Source organism: Passer domesticus, chromosome 1, assembly GCF_036417665.1.
Source record: "Passer domesticus isolate bPasDom1 chromosome 1, bPasDom1.hap1, whole genome shotgun sequence".
Classification (NCBI taxonomy): Eukaryota; Metazoa; Chordata; class Aves; order Passeriformes; family Passeridae; genus Passer; species Passer domesticus.
Window position 1 is genome coordinate 81,730,081 of NC_087474.1, and position 23,358 is coordinate 81,753,438.

A 23,358-nucleotide genomic window follows, 5' to 3' on the forward strand; every position below is an offset into this window, starting at 1 on the left:
TTCATTTACGTCCTCAAGCAACTTCTGAAATTCTTGAGTGACTGTCATTATTACCACTGGCACAAAGCAGTCCCCATCTGAAATAATGAAGTTGAGGGAACGTTTTTTTCCCCAACAATACTGTTTACAGTATTGTAAACAGTATATTTAGTTTTTAATATGCTATATCAGCTTATTAAAAGCTAAATTAGTCTTTAGTTACAGTGAATGTGAGTAAATACCTCTCTTCTTTCTTCTGTATCTCTTCCATATCTTACATGTGACCAATATTTGTCATGAACAATGAATATCTCATTAAATTTTCTTAGAATTTCGCTTGTGAGAAAAACAGAGTGGTGGGGAAGAATAAAGAAACTTTGTTCATTAATTTCAAACCTGTTATTTTTGAACTTCCAAAAGAATCCACAGAGAGCAATCTAATGATTTTTCACTGTACTGGATTGTATAATTTTTTCAGTGTTTGCCACTGAAAAATTGCAGTACCAGGTATGCTACACATTTAGGTGTTTGTGTTTCACTTACTAAAATCTTGTCTGTATCTATTTTCTGATTTGCCGTGCTTTTTATTTCTTGTAGAGGGGCATACATTTATTTCATGTAGAGGGGCCTGTTCACAGATGAGGCCAGGGGATGTACCCATATCTGCTTATTTTTCTGTAGCTGACTCTTTTTTCCCCCAAAAGTCCTGCAAGAATTTTTAGTGAGATTTTTACTGACAATGTTGCAGCAGCAGCAGAAATACCAGGTACATGCAGGATTATTCCGTGTTCTTATGCTGTATGCATCAATAATTCCGCTTTGCTTTCTCCAATTATGTAATTGCCTTCTATAAGTGGAGCATATTCTTTTCAAAAACAACAGTGTAGGAACCTTAAGCAGGACATTAAGACTTACTGTCTCCTCTTCCACTCTTTCCATTAATTTAATTTCTCATTATGTTAGGACTACTGTTTTTCATGCCTCTATTTCATAATATAGTTTTTAATTTCTTTGACATTTTATATGCTCTTTATATACTCTGACTTTTGAGTGGTTATAATATTGATTGTTCAGGTCTGTCTTAGTAATACTAGCAGAACAAAAAAAAAAAATCTCAAGCTGAATTCCAGTATTTTCAAAAACTTATTTGCCCATCCAAAAAATGGAATCCTCTTATCCTCTTCTTGAAGACATCTTAGGTTTTTATGTTATAAAATATTTAAATATTAGAACAAGGAATGAATAGGCTCCCTAACTTGTAATCTGTTCAATCAAACAGAAGTAGCATCTCTATGGTAAAATATTTTTTTTTCTTCAGAATCTGAGACCTTTATTAGTCTAATTCCTGAAATAATTTATTGCAAAATTCCATGTCTCTGGTGACTTCTACAGCACATCCTCTTCTCATCACAAAAATGCTTCTATTTTCTTCAACTTTTATCTGGAATATTTTCCACCTTCCTTAAGAAAATATTGTCCTTATTTAGTTGAACTTTTTTTTTTTCTTTATGCAAGTATATTATGGACTTATCAGTTGAATATCTTCAATTAAAATTGCTAACTTTTCTGAGTCATAGTTACTTTTCAGTGGCTCTAAATCATATGTTGTTTTAGAAATAGCTCTCATGAACACTGCTGCAAATTCTTCAAACCTGTGTTTGATGCACTTAATAAAAAAAGCTAGTTTCTCTCCATTCTGTATGGATGGTTTTATTCTGATTGACTGCAGTAGCTGTTATGCTCTCGGGTCAAGCATGCAATTCTTTAGGCATGGCTGCTTCCCTCATTACCTAGGACACAGTGTCTTAGAACAGGGCAAACCAATGTGCAAATCCAGATAACCAGGGAAATTATATTCTGGATGTCCTGATCTAGAAATAGACTAAATATACTTGAGTAACAAAGAACAGAGAATAGAACATGTCTGCAGAGATTTCCATACATGAGAATTCTACACTCAATAAAATGTTTCCATCATGGAGATGACCTTTTTCTACAATTTTACAAGGCATATGTGGTACATCATATAAATAATTCCTTATTTTTCAAAAATAGGTAAAACAAGTCAAATTAGTAAATTCACATTTCAATTTTTATTTTTCAATGGAATAGAAAGAAAAATCAAAAATTTGAGCTATGCTAAAGAGGTATTTCTAGGAAAAAAGAAAAAATTTGCAACTAAGTAGTAAAATGGAAATGCTTGGGGAAATATACCACAGTGATTTCATTAATAATGAAACAGGTACAACTGTTAATTTAGTAAAATGGTGGCAACTTTTATAGGTAATATTTGTTTAATCACCTGGACATTATTTCGTTATTTCTCAGTGGACAGCTCTTAGTAAAAATCCTTATTTGGTTATATTGTGTGAAAGTAGAATAGTTATAAGCAAATTCCTTCTATATCTTTCAAAAGAGTTAGAATTCTCATGCAATGTGAACCTGAGGTGTGTGAGGGAGGGGATAGCGGGAATTGTTAAACAAACAAAAAGGGTAAGAAATTTAAGAAACCTGGCAAATGTGGTTGTTCACTTGCTTGTCTTGTCTTTCTTACTATTCCCTTGATATTACACTGACAAGTCAAAAAGAAAACAGTATCTCCTAGAAACTAAAAAACCTTAAACTGATGAACAATTACTCAGAAGAATGTTAAGCAGACTATTAGAAATAGTCTTCTGAGAAGTAAAAGCATCAACCTGATTTTTTTTCTAGTTATAAGTTGCTTTCTTTCCTCTGTTTATACCATGTTCCTGGTAATACCTTTTGCTGGAATTCCTTTTTACATTTATCAGCTACTCAGGTTTTCTGACATCGTGTTCCAGTTTTCCTTTTGCTATTGGACACTAGATCTAGCCTGTTAAAATTATTTTTTTTTATTTCTTATTCCAATCTAATTATAGCATGGGGCACATTAATTTATTTTATTAAGACTACCTCCAAACAATATCTTCTGTATTCTCTGGAATCACAGATTTTTGCTCATCTATAGGCGTTAATCATAATTACAGGTTTTTATTGACTAATTCTCGCCTATTACAGTAGAAAATAAATAGGTATTGGTTTGGACATTTGTTTCTTCTAAAACCAGACTGTTTAAAGACCCTGTAGAGCTGCAAGTTTAAGTTTCAATTATTTGTCAGGGGACATCTCTTTTTCAAATCAAATATATTACTGAATGCTTATAAGTAAATATTGAATAGAAGTTTGCATAATTAATTAATTATTGTTTTCTAATCTGTAATTTTTTTCTGTTATTATTTTCATACTTACAGGTTCCACAAAAATGTGCCTAAGGTAGAAAAAATTCTTTAAATGCGTATTGGAAATTATAGGTTATTCCAATAGATTAATTTATTGCAACTGAACAAAAGAGTTTATTAAATATTAATTTTCTTCTATCTTCACTGATATTAGTGATTTAAGTTTGGTTGTAGTATGATCAATTACACTGAAAGATGCTGTGATAAAGTGAGCCTAGCACATTAATTGAATCTATTTTAGCTACTCCTGCTGTCTCCAAAATAATTTCTATGGTTACAAGGCATTTGTCAAAGATTTCTAAAAGAAAACCTGTGCTGCTGATTCTTTTCTAAATAAGGCTAGCATTTTATTATTCTCTCTTGAAATACCTAATTTGGGATTTCTGTACCTCTAAACATTACTCCCTCAGCAGAAGAGAATTAAAACATTGTCATCAATTGACATCTATAGAAAAAATGCATGGTAGCTGCTTGTAAAACAGATACAAGAAACATGCAAATGTTTATAAGCAGCTGGGAGAACTTGACATTTCTCATCTGAGATATCAAAGTACTCAGTTTCTTTTTACCCTTTCAGAAGACACACTGACAGAATCCACCATGGGTTTTAGAGCTGTAAGACATTAGTTGTAGGGCTGACATGAATACGAATTGATAGCTATAATATGAAGAAGGCAGGAAGGAAATTATTGCAATTGTAATCTGTTAAATATGAACCTATCCCAACTTTGATCCTGAATTTGATACAGCTCATGTGTGGTCCCAAGTGGTAGAAAGTTTCAATAGGGAGATTTAATACTTGAATACAACTGGCATCACCCTTATGTGGCATAGATTGATTTGGGGAGAAATATATTATTTTCAGCCATCATTTGAGAGAAAATCAAGCTGCTCTGAGACTTCAATAAAAAGCATCACTAGAGCTTAAAAATAGGCCATGACTACAACCCGCTTTTATCTTGTATAAAGTTGCACTGCTACCCAAAGGGGCAAACTTTGCCCCTTTTGTTTCCCTCCTTCTGCCAGATCAAAGGTTCATGAGTCTCCATAGTGAGCTGGTTCTAAAACCTTAGACTCCACATTAAAAAGCCATGTAGCAGTCACCCTCACTGACATCCTTGTTGGAATGTGGCTCTTTTGTCCTTTATTTACAGAAACATTGAAATTCCATTTTGCAAAGGAATGTCTCTGCTGGCCATTCAATCCAAAATAAATAGAATTTATTTTTCTTTGTAAAGAAGGCTTATTTGATTTGATTAATATATATATATATATATATTCACACACACACACACATATATATATACTTATATTTGTTTATTTATCACAGAAGATTGCCAAAAATATTATATGCTGGCATGATGGCAAATCCTCAGAAATCCAATATGTGATGAATTCTGCAAATAAGAATTTTTAATTCCTTCAAATAAGACATCATAGCATGAACTATGTCAGAAGCTACCTCTGGACCACCTAATCTATGCCCTGTTCAAAGCAGCGCTAACTTCAAAGTTATCTTGGATTTTTAAAGACTGTCCTCAGCTGAAATACAAAAAGCTTCAAGAACTGAGATTTCATCGTCTTTCTGTGCACTTGTCCCAGTCCTTAACCACTTTCATCGTGTCTATTTCTCGGCTTGTTGTGGTGGCTTGGCTTCTTGACCCTGATGGGATACTAGGTGCTTAAGAAAGCTGTTCTATCAGCTGGACAGGGGAGAAAATTATAATGAAAGGCTCATGGGTCACGATAAGGGCAAGGAGAGACTCCTCAGTAGTTGCTGTCGTAGGCAAAACAGATTAAATTTCTGGAACTACTTGAAGTGAGCTTGAAGTGAGCTCGCATGTCCATCGTGTCTTTCTAGTAACAAGTGCTAGAATAAGAGGGAATGGCCTCAAGATGTGCCAGAGGAGGTTTAGATTTAATATTAGGAAGTATAATAACAATAAGTGTTGCCTAGCATTTGAAAATGATACCTGGAGAAGTGGTGGAGCCACCATCCCTAAAGATATCAAACAAAATGGGTCCCTTAGAGACATGGCTTAGCGATGGATTTGAGAGGGCTGGATTAACAATTGGACTTTAGGATCTTAAGGATTTTCAACCTGAATGATTCTATGAGTCTTTGAATTAGGAAAAAAAAATTAAATTATTACCAATCAAACCAAAATGGGACAATGAGAAACACTACCAAATCTTCCCCTCACCCCCCATCCCCGCTCACCTCCCCCCACCTTTCATCCTAGGCTCAACTTTATTCCAAATTATTTACTTTCTTCCTCTGAGAAGTGCATTGATACAGGAAAGGAGGTTGTGGTCAGTTCATTGCACAATATCTCTACTGCTGCTTCTTCTTCTTTTTCATGGGGGAACCCTCAATCTTCCCCTGCTCCAGCATGGGGTTACTCCCATTGGAGACAGCCCCCCATGAACTTCCCCAGCATTGGTCTTTCCCATGGGCTGAAGATCATCTCAAACTGCTCCAGTGTGGGTCCCTTCCATGGTGTGCAGTCCTTTGGGCACAGTGTAAGTCCTGTGCAGGGTCACAAGGCCTGCCAGGAAACCTGCTCCAACATAGATTCCTCTCTCTAAGGGGCCACAGGTCCTGCCAGGAGCCTGCTCCAGCACAGGCTTGCTACAGGGTCACAGCCACCTTCTGGCATCCACTTTTTCTGATGTGGGGTCCTCCACGGGCTGCAGGTGGATCTCTGCTCCACCATGGACCTCCATGTGCTGGTTGCAGGGGCACAGCTGCTTTGCCATGATCTGCACCATGGGTTGCAGGGAATCTGTGCTCTGGAGCCTGGAGTACCTCCTTCCCCTCCTTCTGCACTTCCTTTGGTGTCTGCAGGGCTTTTTCTCTCACATACTCCTCTCTCCAGACAGTTTGTTGCAGAGATTTGTTTTCACTTCTTACATATGCCATCACAGAGGCACCACCACTGACATGACCGATTCTATGCTGGCCAGTGGCTGGTCCAGCCTGGAGTCACTGGCATTGCCTCCATTGTACACAGGGGCAGCCTCAGAAGACAGCCCTGTATTGCCCCCATCACCAAAACCCACTATGCAAATCCAATATCTGCATCTCTTTACAATTTGCCATTTACAACTAATATCTGAAGTCTGTTTCTTTCTTCTTTATGGCAGCTCATTACAGTTGATTGTAGCCAGCCGATTCTCTCCTGCGTAGTCACATCACCTCTGCACTAAACAAATCCATTTCCCTTTTCCTCTCCTCATCTATCACATGTTCCATTCCCCTAACCATCTTAGCAGTATAGTACTAATGAGTATATCACTGCAAAGTAAAGGTGATCAAAGAAGAAAGAGAAAATTTAAAAATAAACAAAGTGATCAACGTAGCTCTAGGCACATATATCAGTTGGCAATGAAGAGATACTAATGTAGTATTTTTCTGGGAAATAAAAGGGGTCAGTCACTTCAAATCTTTTTCTGAAGGCAATCAGAAATGAAGAAATTAGGCATTAACTCCCAGATTCTGGGCAACATGCTCTCTCCCCTTCGCTGAAAAGAGTTAAATCCTCAATTTTGATATAAAGAACTCTTTTCTCAAGAAAATCTATATGGAGCTCAAATTCCTTGAAAGATTACAAAATTAAAATAATGATTTTCCTAATTGTGGTGGGGTTATAAATTACAGTAACTGCATTTCAAAATAGAAGGACTAAAACTTTTTCATCTGCTTCTCAAATTTCAAATACATAATTTGTAGGAAAGGAGCAGTGGCAGAAAAAAAGAAAGAAACTAATGAGAATGAAAGACAACCCTATCAATATGGGTAATTTACAAGATAAAAATCTCTTCAGTGTGTGAATTCTGACTTTAATAGCAAAAGCAAAAACCCAAACCAGTCTTCCCAACGTCATGTCTCATGAAGCAAGCATGAAATGTACCTTCCACATATCAACCGGCCTATTGCCTAGATTAATGTTTGCTCTAGAGATGCAAATGCAAATTAAATTGTTAATAAAAATTAATTAGCTTTTTGCATTATGCACACAGACCTATGGCTCTGTTTTGAGATCAGATGACAGCAATCCAATGAATAACAAAATCTATCAAGAATAACAAAGAAAACTGTAGCCCCTTTATAAAATGGAAGTTTTAAATTCTCCATTTACATTACTTATGTTTTTCATGTTTCCTGAAATACATCAAATATGGAAAAGGATATTAATTCCTCAAAGAAAGCTTCCAATAATGAAAGTATTATCTTCACTTCATATTAAAATAATTTCGAAATGTAAAGATTGATGCTTAGTATTTGCAAGTGAATGCACATAGCCCCAAGAAAAGGTAAGCTATGACTTATCCTTAAATTCTGCTGCATTATTCCCTGTGATGAATGTATTATTAAAAGGCAATAACAACCACCACTCTGACACTGGAATTTTAGCAGCAGCCACAGCAGAACTTATTGTCTTGGATATATTTTTGTTCTACCCTTTTTAGTTTAATTTTAAAGGCAATTTTTCATAGAAATAGTTATGACTAGGAGTTTCCATAGATGCAAAACTTTCAAAACCTATCCAAACCCTTAAGTTACACATTTTCACAGATTTGGGATCTAAATTTATTCATCCAGGTTATTCAGAGAGTAAAACTAATAATCATAGACTGCAGATTAAGAATTCATTGGGATTTTCATTGTCTATTGCAACCATAGGTCTACCCCTATTTGTGTGAATAGGACATATACTGGACATCTCTGGCAGTGAAACAGAAGAAATTAAATATCAAACTCTTTGGAAAATAGTATAAATAGTATATAGTTTGTTTATAATTTTTCTTATTTGTGTGATTTGTATGTATTACAAAAAATCACTAAAGCTAGGCTCTGCATATTTTCACCTAGAAGGACCCTAGTTCATTGCAAGGGGAATTTTTCTTGCCAGGGGAATTAAGCCAGGCATCAACTCAGTTCTCCAAAATAAATCTGGTTCTTTAAATTCCTGTGAAAATAAAAATACTTTTTTTCAGAAGTAAACAGAACTGTATTACATGCAGCATAGTAAATTGGAATTCTATGGTGAAGTAGAACTTTTTTTCTAAACATCGGGATTTTCTACTGTTTTATGATTTTAGCACCTTTTGCTTTCAGTGAACAGCTAAACTTATAAAAACACAAAATCACATTGAAGGCATCGCCACAAAACTGATCACAGAACAGATTATTTCCTTCTCTCTGGTCACTGGTAGTGAAATGCAAGCTGAATGTCAAGGCAAGCCACTGCTTCTACCAGTTTCCTGGTGTTCTGCAGTGGAGACTCTGAGGTTGCTGGTCCTCAACAACCCTGTTTATTAGCAAGTCCCTGTTTCCTACTTCAGTTGGTCTTCTTCTTTTTTTTTTTTTTTTTTCCTTCCCTTTTGGTCACTGAATCACTAGTAAAGTAAAACAATGTTTGAGAAGTGATGGAGAACTCCTGGATGGCACTTAAAGGTTTTTGCATTGGCCCCAATAAGGTATTGCATACCTATATGTATTCACTCATGAATTATCAAGAGTTCCTTAAAAGATCTGGGTAAAATATATTTTCTTTCAGTCAGGTTGTAATCTTCAAAGAAGATGTAGTTTTCTGTCAGTTTAATGTAAAATGTTCCACATTTTTCAACAAAAATGCAGAAATTCACTCATAGGACTTGCCCTGAATGCAGCTAGGAATCTTCATTTAAGATTGCTAATTGCTTTATGACTCAAAACTCAATATGAAAACACTGCAAAACCAAGTTGCAGTTTGTTTGGTTTTGGATTTGGATTTTTTGCTTTTTTCCTCTGGCATTTATACACTGTGAGAAATAAACAGCTGGGGTAAGCAGCAGGCTTTTCAGTATGTTTTATTTATTTATACACAAAAGTTTAAGCATATGTCATATTGATGGCATTTACATCATAATATATGTTGTTCCCTATAGCTGTGCAAATTCATCAAAATTGTCTGAATATCTACTAAATGCTAAAGGAGGAACAGCTTACCAAACTTTTTTTCCATCTGGTTCTTATCCCGCAGGCTCAGCTTTTCTGTATAAAGCACTCAGAGAAGGAAATATGTATTTTAAAATGTAATAGTCTGTCTCTGAAATAAAGTGGTTCCTTTTCTCAGTCCAAAGGAAAGAAGAAATAGGAATTTAGTTTGTTCTAGCCTTGAGAACAAAAATAATAAAAGGGAAGCATCCATGGTGAGAAGTAAGAGGATTACATCTAGGTTAAATAAATTACATTAGAAAGTGTGGGTTTATAGGACATCTTGTACAAAAAAAAATACACCTTTTCACTTGTACAATTCCACTTAAATTTATATATATTTGACAGATTTACTGGTGCAGAAGTTCTGTTCTTTAGGTTTATGCTAATATTTTAAGACTGTGTCCTTCACTGAATGATGTCTAAGATGCTAACACTCATGTGTGTCCATAGTCTGAGTTATAATATCAGAAAAAATTATCCCAGGCCTTCTCTTGGTATGTAGGACTGGAGTTAGTCTATGAATACTTCACTCATGGGTTCAAGGCCTGTTAGCTGTTCTATCAAGGCTATGTGCCTCAGTATGGAAAACTGTCTACCCACCCAAATTAGAATAAGCAAGTACTGATTATCTGATCTTTGACATAGTTACAGTATCTGATGATATCCACCAAACTTCTATGCTAGATTTGTTTGGTCTAGGTTAAGCCTGCTCCATGCCTACCCAGATAAAATAAACTTCAATAAAAACTAAATAAGTTTAAAAAAGTAATTGTTTTCCATGTTCAAACCATAATATATCCAAATCCAGTGTTGTATTGATTTTTTGGCTCCAGAAGATACATGGAGATCTGTGGCAGCAGCTCTCTGGCCACAGAGAGCAACACACAACTTTCCCAGGCGTTGTCCTGGGATCAGAGAAAAGAATGAGAAACAATTCTTATCTTGGCCTGCTGCACGTGTTATTGTGAATATGTGGAATGTGTTATGGAGATTTGTTGACGAAAGGGTGGTTTCTTAATTGGCCAATGGTGAAGGTGCTTGGATTGAAGGACCACTTGAGTCCACCAGTATCGTGACTGTCTGTAAGGGCAATGGGTTTCTTAAAAAGTATAGAATAATAAAGTAATTGATCAGCCTTCTGAGTATCATGGAGCCAATGCTAACTATTACTCATCTGGAGGCCTGTGAGAGATCTACCTTCCATGTTTTGTTCTGGACACAGAGTGGGAATTTATGCTTCATTTAGTGGGATGTCTCTAAAGATGGAAAAAGTTGCTCTGATAAATGACTGCCCTAAATGACTAAAAGGTTTTGTTGAAAGTAGAAGACATACCTGAAACATGCTTTGCATAGCAGCATAATACTGTCTGCTGTTTATTTTCATGCATAAACACCATCAGCAATAATTGTCCATTTGCTACTACAAACCATGAGAAGAAAATATTCCAAAAAATTGAGCTAGTGAGTAGTATTGTAACCATGGCAACAATTGTCTGGTGTCTTGCACATGCAGTATGGAATGAGAAGAAGTATGCCTTTGGACTCAGGGGGATACACTGTCCAAACACCAATGACTCATCTTCTGCTTTTTCCCAGTGCTCCCAAAGGAGTAATGGGTACCTTTTGCTGAGAAAAATATGACAAGTCTGAAAAATGACAGGTGAAATGGAAACCTAGATAAGATAGAATCTTGACTTTATTCCCAATAGATAAAATCTATTTATTTCCTGGCAATGTAAAGATTTCCAAGACTGAAGATAACATATACCCTTTTTATTCTGTGTAGCATGGAACCATGAATCTTCTTAAGATATATTTTATCTTAGTATAAGTTAGTTTTGTAATATGCCTACCACCTAAAGATGTAAAGAACTGGTGTTAAAAAAAAATAATTCTTCTCCGTAACTTTTAGAAAAGATACAAATTCAAAACCATCTTGATTTCTGAATTTATGGCAGAGTTTCCTCTGACTCCAGTAGCAATTTCCAGAGTATCTACTTTTTACATTACTCATTGACTGGTCATTAATATGGTTCAAAATAAAAGGAAAACTGCTGAAAAGAATTGGTTTGATTACATGGTTGGCACCTGAAGTTTTCTTCCTTGGGCAATGCTATCCAAAATTCTGTGATTATCTTGTTAAGCATTCACAAGCTCAGTGGGAAAGCTGAAAACAAACATGCCATTTTATCCTTGGAAAGGCTGTTAATAAGATGGAAGAATTTATTTTTATCATTCCAAAATCATTCTTTGTTCTCGACCTCATTTTTATTTCTGTAAATAATAAAAACAAAGAACTCTAGTTTCAAAACCATCTAGCAAAGTAGAGAACAAAATGCCAGCAGCCAGAGGAAATATACTGAGTTCTTGAGCTTACTCAAAGTCCTCTAGTGATGTAGCTGACTGGAGTCCCTTCAGTGATACGAAAGAGTACAAATAAATTCCGACATAATGTGAAGATATGTGTATGCTATAATTCAGCATCATCATCAGAAAATTATCATGAAATTTACTTCTCTAATTAAAATTGACTGGTATGCTTCCATTTTGTAGAAACAAGAAGATATTACTGGATCCGGTAAAGCTGCAGAAATGGGAAAATGCTGGCATGTGAATTTTTCTGTTCATAAATAAAAGAAAACATTCAGTGAGAGAACAAAATTGACATTCATATATTAAATTTTAAATGCATCAAAGGAATTATCAGTGTTCCTGTCTATATTGCTCAGCAAAAACATTTTTGCACTCTCCAATGGTGGAAATGAATCACAGAAGGATTAACGAATAATAGATAAAAGTGAAAATGAAGAATAAATAAATAAATAGGTCTGAATACAGTTTATATAATGTATAACACAGAAAACAATAGCATATTCCCACTCAGAATACTGAGTTTTATTGTGGAACTTAAATAAATGTATTCAAATAATAGAAATAAGATGATTGTATCAGAGGCTTGATAAAGACTGCCATATAAAAAGCAAATAAAATGACTGAATAGTTTGATTGGAAACAGGACAGGAAAGAAGCTAAAAAATAGACAATTTTAAGAACATAAATGGAATCTTGATCTCCTAGAACAATGATAGTAAAACATTTCAGTTAAGTTCATCCTTCAGAACTTTTTAAAAAATATGTGTGCTTGTGGCACACACATTTAATGGAATTTTCTACCACAAAAGTTTATTAGACTAACAAAATTTAATAGTATACCTGTACTACTGAACACATGCTATATTAAAATGTCCATATTTATACAATAGTGAGTGAAATCTAAATTCCCTGAATTCTTATGATTCAAGTTGTGCCTTTCTTCTAATTGTTAGAGAAACTACTTCAGCTAAGTGTAACTATAGATGCCTATTGTGAATTTTCCTATGCCTTTTCCAGAAGTAAATCCTGCAGACTGTAAAAAGACACAGAGCCATGAAAACCAACACTTACTCCAAATAGCAATTCCTACTATATCTTAATTTTACTAATTGTTTGTTATAAGTAAATTATGTCCATTGAAAGATAATTTTAATTTAAAAATGCACTTTTGTTGATATCCAGATGCTACATAAAATTAGCTAAATCTTGCTCTGCTGTGCATTTGGAAAAAAACAATCAAGATAAAATCATAATCAATCTACATTGCTTTTCAGAATTAATTTCATTTTATTATTTTATAACAAATTTACAACAGTTTGAGGCAAAAATGGAAGATCTCCCTTTTGATCTAAAAAAAAAAAAAGCCAGAAACAAAAACACCCAGACTCAATTACTATTTTTTAAATTGCCAGAACAATTATCTGACATTTAACATGGTAAATATTTTTAGTAGGTTTTTTTTTGCCATTTCTCTCTGCATATTTAGTCAACCACACTGCAGGATAACCACCATAGTTGAAATTATCAGAAGTAAGCAAAGAACTTCTCAAGTGCTTTTTCCCAATAGGGCATTTAGGTATCCATGCAACATTTTTTCCTTTCTAGTCCCTAAAGAAAGCCATTGCTTCTTGTGTCTATGGCAATAGACTAGTGAAAAAGATTTGTTTTGGCTAGGAATTCTGTAGGGATTCTACAAGAATGATTCAACAATAGCCAGAAAGCAATTAAGCTTCTTCATAGGAATGAACACTAAGTGTAATCATACCTTGATTTAGTTTGTGGAATTTTAACCAGGGACTCCACACAAATCCCAGAGGCAACTCACTGCTTTAATTGTTTAATTATTATTTGTGATATGAAACAGATGCTTTTCTTGGTGACCTCATCTATCTGAATATCACTTTGAAACATATGCTAAATGACCACCTTGCAGCTAGGTCAGGTGATTAAAAAGACAGCCAGATGGTTGTTTAATCTAAGTGAATATTGTTAGGAGATTTTTTTTAGAAGTACATTTAGTTACATTTATAATTTTTTCATTTTATGCTATTTCAAAGTCTGACCAGTATCCTATTGGTGTAGATGAATTTTCAGTGCACAGGAGACAGAATTTTCAGGAGACAGTTAATAATAGTTTATCTGTAGTAGATCCTGTCTCATATGAATGCTTTTTTTATTTTTCTTTTTCATTTTTATTTCTGAAATGGTGGTGGAAAAGAACAGCTCTAAGAAAAATGAATGTATTATTACATTATTTTAGAAATCTAATGAACGAAGTTCATCTTGAGCATGTAAGAGTAATAAATATTCTTCTTTTTCAATGGCAAAGAAGTGTATTACTCACATGAACATTGTAGAGCTATCAGTCCTACTACAAGTTGAAAAAAGTCTGTATCATGAAATTTGACTCAAAATTAGGAAGCTAAAAAGCTGTTTTCAAGTATTTGTCAAGGGTTTTTTGTTTTGATTTGGTATGTTTGGTTTTTTGGGGGTTTTTTTTGTTTCTTTTTGTATCGAGGCATTTATTTCATATGGTTTTCAATCTGGAATTAATTTTTAAATACTCCTGTGTAGATTAAGTTTTCACCACTGTTTCCATTACTTAGTTTACTCTTTCAACCTTGGACTTGCTGCTTTTGTATTTCTTTCAATGTTGCTCATGGTCACTAAAAACTCAAAAGGGCTGTTTAAGTTGCCTTACACATTCCTCTGTTCAGACAGGTTTTGACAGCTTTCTGTCTCTATCTGGCATTCCCAAATGTGCAGCTGAGAAATTAGCACCAACTCTAGAATGACAAATATGATTGTAATTGATTGAATTACTATTATATAAGTAACACACAATTGCTCTGTACATTTTCAGTTTGATCAGCATTTCCTGAACAAACCACTAGAGCTGTCATTCTCAAATAGAATCTACAGACGTATGTGTCCAAAGAAATTAGAATTTGCAGAACATATACTTCATTAAACTCATGCACCTCTATCTGCTGAGGAATTCCAAAGTACTTATATTTTAGCACCCTTGTGCCTTCACTATGAAAACCATGGGGAAAAAAAAGTAAAAGAATTACTGAATTTAATTTGGTAATATATTTTTCTCTTTTCAATAAAAGTAGACAAATGAAGTCATTATAGTCTTTTTCTTAAATGAATTCCCCTTTCTTTCTGATCTACTAATAAAATAGTTTTGTCCTAATGTATAAGCAGAAGCTTGAACCTGTGAAGCAGAAATTGTCTCATTGTTAATCAGAGCTGTGGTTTAATATGATTTAGGTCAAGGAAATAAACCTTTGCTGCGCAGCTTGATTGCTGGTACTGACATCACCACTTTTATTACTTTCACTGCTTTGGAAACCAATTGACATTCAGTTCAGAAATAACTCTGTTTGCTCAGCCAAACTGACTTCAATGCTCTCTCTGTGAGCTGACAGCTGGCTTACAACAGACGATGATGAGTAATCAGCTGATCATGTCTGAAAACAGAACCATGCACCTGGAACCATCTTAAATTCACATTTCTATTATTTCTGTTTCTATTGGAATAGTTGTGGAGGCCTCAAGAATTGATATAATATCGTTCTATCTCTTCAATATTAGCTTTTGCAAAATTGGTTTCTTCCAGCTGAATTTGCATAGCCGAGTCTGAGTTCATATATGTGAAACTTTTCTCTAGTCCTGTAAATTAAGCATTTACACCATCTTTGACATCCACAGTTTTTGGGTTTTTTTTCCCAGAAAAAATTTCCTCAGACTGAAGAAAAATTAAGATAGTTCAGAGATTAAAATAATCAAAGATCAATGTATCTAGTTCAAATTTAAAAAGCCTCTTGTAGGCTTCAGTCACCAACCCAAACATTTGCTTTCAGGATTTTTTAATTATCTTTTACCACGTTGTCCATAACTACAAATCTTGGTGATATAGATATCAATTTTTTTTTTTTGCCTTAGCGACAGAAATGCTCATATTGAATACTTTTTTGTAAGAGTTGTACATATCAAATGGAGAAATTATTGGCTTATTTTGCTTGTTGGCATCTCAAATGGCAAATGGAATAACAAGCTTTTTATTCTGTGGGACTGTTGCTCAGTGGTCATGGTCATATTGCTGCAGCTTATGTCTAGTCACAGGTTCAGAAAAAGTATCAGCTGAAGATCAGTATACATGCCCCACTATGGAATACAACAACAAAGATCTTTGGATATGCCGGAACTTAGGAAGGAGAAACCTGTAGAAAAATTAACTATCTGATTTTCACTTATCCAAGGACATTATGAGTAAGGGAATGGTTAACTGGAACTACTGATACTCCATTAAACAGAGGGTTTAAGCATGGGCTATTATAGTAAAAGCTACCAGGATCCTATGTATGCTCTCCCTTTGTAAATTAGCAGTAGGTCTCTGCCTTCTGAAAGTGAAGGATCCTTTCTCGAAATTCTGACTGGAGGTTATACCACAGGTAGACTTGTTAAACTGATTTTTATCAGGAAGTAAAAAGCTTTATGGAAAGGATTTCTCTGTGAGGACAGACACATGGCTGCTAGTGAAGGAATTAATTATTTATATTTGAATTTTTCAGATAAGGTTTTTCATCAGGGTGTTTTAAAGGATTTGGGGGGAAAAAAACCAACAACAACAACAAAAACCCTCAAACAAATAAACTCCACAAACAGAGAGACCAACAACCAAACCCAGTGTTTTATAGTCTCTATATTTGAATCTCAGTTATTCCCTCTGGTTCCCATTGGTGTTATACTTCATTTAGAGTAATGAGGTTTTATGGCATGGTGATTTTGTCAACATTTAAATGCAGCATATTAACAAATAAGCAACCAGGCTCTTTACAGTGATACTTCCTGACTGTAATCACAAACTGAAATACAAGACGTTCCTTTAAATATAAGAAAATTATTTTGTAGGGTGGTTACATAGGTTAAAAGGTTTTGTAGAGTGGTTAAACACAAGTTATTCAGTGTGACTGTGAAGTTTCCATCATTGGAGACATTCAAAAGTCAACCAGACCCCATCCTGAGCTGGATTAGACAGTCTTCACAAGTCCCTGCCAACTTTATCACTGACTCTGTGGCTATCATGGAATGACCTCTGCTTTGAAGGAAGATATAATTTCCTGGGGAGCTCATGAAGACAAACATGTAAGGGACTGTAGGATGTCAAGAGCAGAAGACATGAGACAAAGATCAGCATCTCACAGAGGACATGTGAAAGAGGACAAGGGAGCCAGTGGCTAATTGCCAGGTCTCAAGGATAAGGGAAAGGAAACTTCATGGAGTATAAATACTGGCACTCTGGGCTTGGTTTGGTTTGGGTGTTATAAATAAACCTACACATTTCATTTTAATGAAATCACCACGGAGATGATTTTTTATAGTTGTTCACTTTCAGATTTATATAATCATATATTTAAATTCTAGCTGCTTGTGCAACAGCTACATTATGTAGTCTAATCAGCTCTTCAGACATGCATATCATCATCCATACATTATAAATACAAAACCACTTGCTTTCTGTTCACGACCATCTTTTTTATTGCTGTTGTATCCATTATCATTGAATGTCATATACAGAAGCTTTCTCAAAAATATCCCATGAGATTTTTGAATTTTGAATTTGTCTTTTTTTTTCAGTCACTTTGAAAAAAAAAAGAGGATGTGTTTTGCATGCAAACAAAGCTGGAAAAGGTCTCAATCAACCTCTATAATCAAGGGTGTGTGTTTTGCTTGTTAGTGCAATGGCCTCACAGAGATAGCAGATAATATTCACTACTCATTTATTTAGTATATTTCTGTTTTCTTCTTTGTTTAAAGAGTCAATTAAAATTCAGCCTGTCATCAGCATACACTGCTGTATTTTGAAGAATATCAACATTTTTGTAATGACAGTGGAGAAGCTTTGCTCTCCCTCAAATTTGTCGCAATGCTTTTTTAGTGAGCAAATCCCAATTGTGTAAAAACTTCCTTTTTCTACTTAGTGGAGAGTAGATTGCACTTAAGAGCTGTACAAGGAGAGGAAACAGAGTGTGCTGTCACAATCTCTAGAATACAGGCAATCATTGTAATCTGACAAAACAGTATGAGTAGAACAAAAAAAGTCACCTTTTCCAAAGATATATTTAGGCAAGAATGTAAATTAGAATTGGTGACAAATCTTAGAAACAGGAATACTGTAAGAAATGAGCAATAGGTCCTTGCTGTGGGCAGTACCAGAGAGTGCTCAGAATTGGAGCTGCACAGGATATATTCCAAAGCATGACATCTTCTTTCTAGAACAAACACACTTTACCTGTGTTTTTTACTGCTTAGTGAGTAAGAATAGAACAAGATTGCAGAACTAAAAATGCATACACATGTAAGAAAAAAGGTGAAAATAGCTAAAACAAATTAGCAATTGCCTTTGTTTGATATGGCCATTGTAAACCTTCAGCAGCAGCTCAGAATAGGGCAGATTATTAAATATATTAGTCTGAAAATCAAGTGCCTCTCACTCTGCTGTCTCAGAGAGCCACATATGTTTCTTCTTGATTTTATGCAGCTACTTGGACAATAATATTGCCATAAAAAATTGCAGTAGATGGCTCTGCCCTTTCCAAAAATCGTGGAATTCAAATCACAGTTTTTTTGAAGAAGAGCTAGTGTCATAAGATCATTTTGTCTAGCCTCTTTACTCAGCCCCTTCTTTTTCTAAGAGTTAAAAAGAAAATGGGTGAAAGGTGCAAAGAAGATGAAAGAAGTGACGAAAAGAGGTGCCCTTACAGAAAAGTCACTAATCTCAGCAGGAAGATAGGGTGGAACTGAATCAAGAGCACAGAGATGCTTATCAGATGAAGAGGACCACACTTGAGCTTTCCCTGGGTTTAAAAAGAAAGGGAAAAAAAAAGAAAAAAGAAAAATACAAGAAGAAACTTTAACTGTCTTAGGTGTTCTAGCTACCAAAGGAGAGCAGAAAAGAGAAATACAAGGATGTCAAGCATCTGGGGCTGTCAAGAAACGAAGGATAACAAGTTGTAAGTTAACAGAGGGGCTCACCTTTCCTTGAGCAGCCACCTTCAGTGTCCTACCCAGTACGAATCTACTTAACCCTCCCAATAATGGTTCCCTTGCCTGTTCCTGTTAGTACTGTGAGTTCAACTTTGAAATATAGATGGCTATTCTTCTGTTTTTCTTCCAAATTCTTGTCTGCAACTCTCTTTCACCTTTAAAACTATTAGTCCTGATCCTGTTCTTGTTTTCTCCAGCACTAAATCTCTCTCCTTACACCTTTAGAATTGCTAAAATATTATAAAAGAAGTCATAACTTTAATCAGTGCCTGGATATTCTACTTTGAATTCTTCAATTTTTTTTTGTATACAAGAACATGTGTATGGATCCATTAAAATAGAATATGTACAGGAAAACAATTTTATGGATTATAATTTCTATTCCTGTAATCTTTTTAATACAATTCTTTGTAGAGTTTTTAAATTTTTAACCTTGTTTTAGGACTTGAAAGTTAGCAAGCATTATCCCTCTTAGTGTCGGTAAAGTATAACTGCTTATTATAAGTGCTGTAATCTAAATACTTAGAGAAATACATTTTTGATTGTAGAATGCTGTTTAGCTTGTCAACAGGTAATCCAAATTCAGGTTTTTAATGAAACCTAAGAAAACTTGTTTTCTGTTTGGCACATTATGTCAGATGATATGCGTTTTTAATGCAAGAACCACGAGGGGAGCACAACTATTTACAGTATGCAAATGATATGTAAATATGCCCTTGTTTTCTGACAGAATCATTGATGCTCAAGGATATCCTGCCTTCTCCAAATGAGATGCAAAGAATGAAAAATTCTCTCAAGTTCAGCAACTGCCAAACTCCATGTCTAGTACAGCAGTGTCTAGCTTTCCTGGCCCTGCAGGTTGCATACCAAAACCCCTGCATGTCTGAGAAGAACAAGACATTTATTCTGTAACTAAGAAGGGCAGATAGGTCCCTGTGAATGGTTCAAAGGTAAAAGAGAACAAAAGACAGAGGAAACCTCCCTTGGAGATCTCACTATTCTACTACTTCAGGGACGATGGACACACACCTTGATCATTGAATGACCTTTTGATTTCATCTTCAAAAGAGTTTCGTGTCTCTACATAGTCAGGGATTTCAATCAGGCAGAAGCCCAGGTGCTGCGTGCTTCACACCCCTGCCATGGAAACCTCACTTGAACTTACATACCTCTCTTGATCCTTCTCCAGAAGTAAGACTTAAATAAAAGAACTAATTACATGGCCAGCTAATCAGCAGGTGTCTGATTTTTTATTTTTTAACCAAATTTTAAAAGGAAAAGACACCGTCATTTTAACAGTAAAGTTTACTTATCACAGGTTTTGTCTTTCAAATCACAATTATACAGGCAAAAGGTAAATAGCAATAGCACTACAAGCAAAAAGGTGTAATTTAGAACAAACATTAATGATGTAAAATTTCCAGTATCTGTAAGGAAGTCTAGAAGAAAGGTGGATGGGAATAGTGACTCTTCCATGTTTATAAAAGCAGCAATGTGTAGAGTACATAAAGTGTCCATGACACATTGTTTTTCTTTCTGACATATAATTAAGAATGCAAGAAATATTAATTTATAGGTTAAGGACCAGGTCCTGTGCATGTATAACATTGCTAAAGCTAATAGAAATCAGCTCATTAACCTCCCCAAGGGTTCTTGTGCTAAATATTATATGAGCTGCTTTATGTGTTCATCTTCTATGTCTCACATACTTCTTACAAAGGAAATGTAGGCAGTTTCTTTTTCAGATTGTATTCAATATTTTATGTGCTGAACAGAGACACTCAGTTTCTTCACTTGTCCTCAAACTTTTCTTTTTTAATATAGCACCATTTGAAATAGGAGATAATGTGGGGAGTGTCTATATCTTAAAAAGCTGCTTCTCTTTCCAGCAGCCATATATTACTTTAAATTACATAGGCAATATTTTCTACATAATTTCCAAAACTCTGTTTCAACTGTAAGACAAAATGCAACTCTTATGCTGACATAAATGAAGGTGCAGTAATTATTAGCTACTTATTTTCATAATGAATAAATTTCTTACTCAGTTATTAGAATGTATTCTATTCAATTTTCACCTAGAAACTACATGGAAGTTGTGTCTCAAATGTGCATGTGATTTGACTGTGATGTTCCAAAAAGTGCTGCACACTGTGCAATGCCCTGATTACTGCAGCCACTTCTATGCTAAATGCACACTCATCTTGGGTCAACCGTGCCCTAGAACTGCCTGCAGCTTGCATAACATTGCACATCCACAACACATTTCTGTATAACAGATTCAGTTGAACCATGTACACACCCAGATCAGTGGTTATTAATCTCAGCTGCACACCAGACTTTGGGAAAAAGAGATGGATACAGAAAAATAACCTACCCAACTACTACCACCCTCCGAGCTGAAGAAACACTGGAGAGATATTCTCTAGGTTGTTCCATCTAATTTTTTCTCCCTCATATCCCTGCCCCAATATACTTAATCAAGAGAGAAGATTTAATTCAAATTAATCTCTCCTTACATTTTCTTAGCCCCTTCATATATTTTCTTTTCCTGCAAACTTCATACATTGGCGCTTTGCTCCTCAGTGGAATTCACAGAATCACAGAATGAATTAGGGTTTGAAGGGATGGCAGTGGGTAATTCCAGCCTCTGTGGTCAAGCAGGGTCATCCTAGAGGGCATCAGACAGGATTCCATTGAGATGATTTTTGAATATCTCCACAGCCTTCCTTGGCCAACTGTTCCGTGCTTGGTCACCCACACAGTAAAAGAGTTCCTCCTCCCCATTCAGATGGAACTTCCTGTGCATCAGTTTCTGCACATTGCTTCTTGTTCTATTGCTCAGCACCTCAGACCAGAGCCTGGATCCATATTCTGGATATTATCCCTTCAGATACTGATAGACATTGATTATATCCCTTCTTAGTTCTCTCTTCTAGAGTCTGAACAGGCCTCTCTCCCAGCCTTTCCTCATAAGAGAGATGCCCTACAGCCCTAATCACCTTTGTCATCCTCCTCTGGACCTGCTCCAGGAGCTTCCTCTTTTGTACCAAGAAACCCAGAACTGGACACACCAGTGCTGGGTAGAGGGGTAGGCTCACGTCCCTCAACCTGCTGGCAAAGCTCTTCCTAATGCACCACAGGTTAGCATTGACATTCTTGGCAACGAGGGTGCTGCTGGCTCATGGACAGCTCGTTGTTCACCAGCACACCCAGGTCCTTCTCTACAGAGCTGCTTTCCAACAGTTTGGCCCCCAGCTTGTCCTGGTCCATGGGGTTATTCCTTCCCAGGTGCAGGACCCTGCATTTGCCCTCGCTGCATTTCAGAAAGTTGCACTTTGCCCATTTACTTCTCTCCAACCTGTCGAGGTTCCTCTGAGGGGCTGCACAGCTCTCTGAGGTATCGGCCACTCCTCCCAGCTTTGTGCCATCAGTGCCATCAGTGAACTTGCTGAGGAGGCACCTTCCCCTTCATCCAAGTCATTGATGAATACATTAAACAATATTGAGCCCAGTATTGGACTTGGGGAACACCACCAGAGACAGGGCTCCAAGAAAATGCTGTGACAGTGATTACAGCCCTCTGGGATCTGCTGTTCAGGCAGTTCTCTATCCACCTCCTCTCCACTCATCCAGTTCACACTTCTTGAGTTTGCATGTGAGAGTTTTCTGAGAGACAGTGTCAAAAGCCTTGCTGAAGTTGAGGTAGAAAATACCTACTTCTCTTCCCTCATACATGCAGGTAGTAATTTCATTGTAGGAAGCAACTAGGTTGGTCAAGCATGATTTACCTTTAGTGAATCCATGGTGACTGTTTCTCCTCTGCTTTCTGTCATCCATGTGGATAGACATGGCATCCAGAATGAGGCACATGATCACCTTTTCAGGGATTGAGGTGAGGCTGACTGGCTGGTAGTTCCCTCCTTGTCTTTTTTTGAAGACGGGCATGACATTTGCCTTCTTCTAGTCCTCAGGCAACTCTCCTGATCATCACAACCATTCAAAGTTCATCAGTAAGAAAATCATCTCTATGTTACTAACCTGCTGTGCAACACAAATGCAAAACACAGAACTGTACTAGTCACTGTGAAGAAAAGTAATTCTACTCCAGCCAATACCAGCGAAGAGCTTTAAGAACCCTTTTGGGACAAAGCACTGTCATCTGCCCCTTCTGCAAGGTGAAATCCCCATCAACCTGCTGGCTTTTGTGCAAATTTCAAAGAGACAATTCCATACCACCCTGCCATTGGACCACTGGAGTGTTGTAATTGTCCATTACGTTGTAGAGGGGTTCACAGCCAGGATTAATTTACTTTCCATTTAATCTGCTTCTATAACATCTTTAAAAAATGAACAAAAAAAAATCTTAGTGCTTAATGAAAAAGATGAAATATGAGCTGTGTCACAATAAGCCTTTCAGATTTTATATTTTATGTCTAGGAAGAAAAAGTATAAACTTCCTTTTTATACCACATTCCCATTTCCATATAAATTTACATAGCATGCAGTAAATCAGCTTAAAGATAAACTGTTAATATACTTTGCTTGCAAAGGGCAGACCATTAACAGAAAGTTTACTTTAGGCCTTTAAAATTCTTCTCCTATCTTCTGCTCTCTCTGGCTCTGTGACCTCAGGGGATGTAATCCCTTAAAATACTGCTCATCTTCAATTAGCAGAGAGAACATATGTACGTTCTTCACTGA

General features: G+C 35.9%; 1 long non-coding RNA gene across 1 annotated transcript in view; it reads left to right on the forward strand.

Moving 5' to 3' along the window:
- The window catches only part of LOC135288425 (uncharacterized), a 35,958-nt gene extending 16,218 nt beyond the window's left edge, over positions 1-19,740 (forward strand). The window contains exon 3 of the long non-coding RNA XR_010351543.1: positions 19,385-19,740. This is a non-coding gene — a long non-coding RNA (uncharacterized LOC135288425). The remainder of the gene's footprint in view (positions 1-19,384) is intronic.
- The last annotated feature ends 3,618 nt before the right edge of the window (positions 19,741-23,358 follow it).